The 4949-nt window shown below is 40.9% G+C and overlaps 1 non-coding gene across 1 annotated transcript; it reads left to right on the forward strand.

Annotated features, from left to right (window-relative positions):
- Nucleotides 1-883: 883 nt before the first annotated feature.
- Nucleotides 884-990, forward strand: LOC121230954 (small nucleolar RNA R71). Its single transcript, XR_005929026.1, has one exon. It is a non-coding gene; the product is annotated as a small nucleolar RNA R71 (small nucleolar RNA).
- The last annotated feature ends 3959 nt before the right edge of the window (nt 991-4949 follow it).

Raw genomic sequence — 4949 nt, forward strand, 5'->3', positions numbered from 1 at the left:
GTAACCCTGAAGGCACTTATGTTCCGCTTTCACTTGTTGACATATTAAACATCTCGAAACAAAGTCGGAGATGTCTCGTTTCATACCATGCCACCAAAACCGACGTTTCAAGTCGTTGTACATTTTCGTGCTCCCCGGGTGAATTGACATTCGGCTACAATGGCTTCGTTCAAAATCATCGGAATGAGTTCCGAATTCCTTGGAACACACAAACGGCTTCTAAACCTCAAACAACCATCATCATCAATCTGAAACTCCGATTCCTTGTTCGGAACACACTCAGCTCGTTTTGCAACCAATTCATCATCGACTTTCTGAGCTTCACGAATTAGATGAGTCAATAATGGGGTGGTTCCTCCAACCTGCATTATAAGTGTTACTATATGGATTGTTTTGAGGTCCCATGTAGTTTAATTACTCGTTATCCATGTTGTGGCTATAAGGTTAGTATTCCGAATGGTTTGTTCCATCGCTACTTGCTTCGCACTGCATTATAAGTGTTACTATATGGATTGTTTTGATCCATGTAGTTTAATTATCGTTATCCATGTTTGGCTATAAGGTTAGTATTCCGAATTTTTCATCGCTACTTGCTTCGCACTGCATTACTGGGTGAACCTGTGAAGACTAGAAACCATCAATCTTATTTAGAGTTCTACCTGATTAGAGAGTATGGTGACCGAATCGACATTATAAATACCGGCTGTTTTCGTTGGCTTTATCCTCATGACTTGCCGCTGATAGTTATTTAGTGACATCTCCTCTATAAACTCAGAGGCATCTTCTGGTGTTTTATTGTTGATGGTTCCGCCTGCCGCTGCGTCAACCATTTGCCGAGTCGAACGATTCAGACCGAAATGTTTGTACTTGGAGCCAAAGCGGTAACCCATGGTGAGGGCACCTTATCAGAAGGTCCTTGTATCTCTCCCATGCATCGTAGAGTGTTTCTAAATCCATCTACACAAAAGAAGAGATATCATTACGTAATTTAGCCGTTTTAGCTGGCGGAGAATATTTTACTAAGAAATTTTTGGTCATTTGTTCCCAAGTAGTAATTGACCCTCGTGGTAACGAGTTCAACCACTATTTAGCTTTGTTCCTTAGTGACAAAGGTAATAACTGAAGATGAATGGCATTATCAGAAACACTATTGATTTTAAATGTATCGTAAAATTCCAAAAAGTTTGCTAAGTGAGCGTTGGGATCTTTATCCTGCAAACCATCAAACTGAACAAATTGCTGTATCATTTGAATAGTGTTAGGTTTTAATTCAAAAGTATTTGCAGCTACATCAGGTCTAACTGTGCTTGATTCAGTTCCTGTTAAAGAAGGTTTAGCTTAATCATACATAGTGTGTGGAGCAGGATTTTAATTAACCGTAATTGCAGGAGGTACCTGATTACCTTGGTTTTCAGCCATCTCTTCGGTTGGGGGTTGAGTATCGTCTTCTTGCTCGTTCTCCGTGTATCTTAAGCTGCGCCTGATTTCTCTTTGGTTTCTATGAACTGTATGATCGATTTCTTCGTCAAAAAGTAATGGCCCCGATAGGTTTCTTCTAGTCATAAACTATAAAAACCTGCCAAGAGAAAAAAGAGAGTAGGTTAATAAATAATAATAATAAATTTAAATTAAATTGCAAGAAAAATAAATGGCTAAAGTAATAAAAATTGATCGTTCCTAATATCTTAGTTCCCCGGCAACGGCGCCGAAAACTTGATTGCGTGATTTCGTGATAGGTTTTAAATATTTATAATTACTCGTTCTTAAACTAACTATTATTTGGATGTAGGCAAGTGTACCTATCGAACAGTAGTATAGTTTTAGCAAGACTGGATTGTCGGACCCAAAGGAACTAAAAGTCCTAGTAATGATTGTCTTTTTATTATCTAGTCTAAGAATAATGGGGTTTTGTTTTAACTAAATAATTATCTAAACTAAAAACTCACAGAGAAAAGAATTGGGGAATTGCTTTTGGGAAAAATCGATTGATTTAAGACAATACCTAAGGAAAAATCCACCTAGACTTTACTTGTTATTCTGGCTCCGAATCGGATGATTTATTCATTCAACTTGTTCCGTAGAGATCCCTATGTTATGTTATTATCCCTGTTCAAGACTAATAACGTCTAATCCTAGATTGAATAACTGAGACTTTCTCTAATTAACACTCTATGGTTGCATTAACTCAATCTATGGATCCCCTTATTAGGTTTCACCCTAATCCGACAAAATCTTATCACCTTATGTCTAGGCGTGCAGTCAACTCCGCTTAATTAACAAGATTCGTCTTAGGTTTCATTCTCCTTAGGTATTTAGGGTTTTTAGTTCATAACTAAATAAGAAAGCATCTCAGAAGAATAAAAATACAAAATTAAAAAAAAAACCTAAAACTCTTGAAGGGAAATTAAGGAGAGATCTTCAGTCTTGATGATGAATCTGGCTTCTGAGATGGTCCAATCGGCTTCCTTGGAGTAATTCCTTACTTCCCCTTCTCCATCTCCCTTTTCTTCATTCTCTAGTGTGTATTTATAAGCTTTGGAATGCCTAAAAACCCTCAAAATTGGCCTTTCTTGAATTGGACTCAACTTGGGCTCGGCAGGACACGCCCGTGCACACGCCCATGTTGATTACTTTAGGCCGTGTTTGAGTCTGCCAAATTGACACGGCCGTGTGGTCTGCCCGTGTGAGGAGGTCCAGGCTGTGTTGATTTCGTACTTTGGCCCATTTTCTCCATTTTTGGCCCGTTTCTCGTTCCTTTCGCTCTTCTATGCTCTCCTAAGTATAAAACATGAAATTAAAGCATTAGGAGCATCGAATTCACCAATTCTAATGAGAATCATCCATAAATGTATTAAACATGGGGTATGGTTATCAATATCCTCATGCTAAGTATGCTCGAGATACCTTGTGGAAACATTTGGCCAATGAGGGTCAAGGATGATTCTTGGGCCGCAGTGTCGAGGAGCTCGAAGTGTCAAGCCAATCGCGTCACATAGGGGCCAATGGAGATGACCCCCTTCCCATGCCGCTCCGTCTGGTGTTGAATGCGAGGGTGACGAAATAGGGAAGGTCGATGACGTACCCGTGCAACATACATCATAAAAGTAGCGTCGTGAGTGTTGATGACGCCAGTGCTCTCTCACCTTCCTGTAATCGTGTGAGCCAAAATGGCGTGTAGGTACCTCATGGAAGGTGGGAGAACTGATGCCTTGTAGCGGCTAGGATTGTAGGAGGCCGCGCCAGGGGCCAAAGTGTGCCAGCACTTCGAGGGGGAGAAGTGTATGTGGCGAGTGAGAGCATGTAGTTCATTTTCCTCCTTGAACTCCTTCATGTATAAGCCCAGTGCAGCACCAAACTCTAGGACGCTTAGCTGGCGGATTAATCCGCCTAGGCAAAATTGGACCGTGCCGGGATCATCGTAATTCGTCATTACGGTCAGCAGATGAAACGTTGAGCATAGTTCACCGTAAGCTCGAGGTATGTTGGCTCGATGATCCCAAAGAACAGCTCTTAAGGGTCGGTGGTTAGGAGGGCCCGAATCGGATTAGCCAATTGAACTTGTTCTACGGCAGCCCAATCGATGCAGCGGCCCACAATTAAAGGTCGGGCCCGAAGTATTTGGAAAAGTTCTTCTTGTGGCCCACGGGGAAACTGTAGGAGAGGATGACAAATTTTAGCGGTGGACCCCGCAGAAGAGGACGCTCCCTTCCTCTTTTTTGAAGCTGGTACGGCGGTACGGCGGTCTTCTTTCCTCTTGAAGATGACATGGTACCTGCAATCTAAACTATTAATTCATCTTGAGGAATGATCAAAGTAAAATGAAGAAAAATAACAATCATAATTTCAACAACTACTAAGACTAACAAGTTAATCAAGTAATCAATTGTATGGTGTAAAAAATGGCAACGAATTTCATGGAATGCAACATGTGTGACGGATGAAAAATGTTAACACTAAAGGCATGAGTATGTCTATTGTTCTAATCATGAATATCTACTTCTAACTAATCAAATAAAGTAGAGAAATCATATAAAGAGTAAGAATTTGCACATGCAAAAGATAATAGCTTGTTCTATGAATAAAGTGGAGTGATAGAAAGATGAAAATAATCATGACAAATGCATAGTTCTATGATAACAACATGAAGAATGAGTGCAATTAGAGGGAAAAAAGTAAACAAACGCTAGAAAAGGGTGAATGAGCGGGCAAAAATAGAGTTGGATGCGGCGCACGGGCGTGGCGGAGAGGTAGTGTAGACTTGCAACGGCTAGGGTTAGGGTTTTTGGGTGGGGAAGACAATGAATAGTGCAGGGTTTTATAGATTTTTGGGGCACACGGCCAGGTAACACGCTCGTGTTCCCCAATTTCAACCCGTGTGATTCGCGAATTTTGAATTTGGGTAGCCACATGCCCGTGTCTTTCGAGGGTGTCGACCAAGGCTTTCATGATTCACACGGCCTGGCCATTGACCCCACATGGCGTGTGCAATTTAACGGATCGAACACGGCCTGGCAATCATGTCACATGACCGTGGCACATGGGCGTGTCCCTGTCAAGCCCAAGTTAAGTCCAATTCAGAAAATGCCACTTTTGAGGGCTTCTAGGCATTCCAAAGCCTATAAATACACCCTAGAAGAGGAGAAAAGGGGAGATGGAGAAGGGGGGTAAGGAATTACCCCAAGAAAGCCGATTGATCCATCTCAGAAGCCGGATTTATCATCAAGACTGAAGATTCTCCTCAATTTCCCTTCAGGAGTTTTGAGTTTCTTTATGTTTGTATTCTTTATTCTCGAAGATGTTTTCTTATTTAGTTATGAACTAAATCCCCTAAATACCTAAGGTGAATGAAACCTAAGACGAATCTTGTTATTATTTCTGAATCGTATGATAAATATTTAACTTGTTCTTAATTCTTGTTTTGATATCTCAGGATACTGATTCAAGACTGC

Source organism: Gossypium hirsutum, chromosome A06, assembly GCF_007990345.1.
Source record: "Gossypium hirsutum isolate 1008001.06 chromosome A06, Gossypium_hirsutum_v2.1, whole genome shotgun sequence".
In the NCBI taxonomy this organism is placed as follows: Eukaryota; Viridiplantae; Streptophyta; class Magnoliopsida; order Malvales; family Malvaceae; genus Gossypium; species Gossypium hirsutum.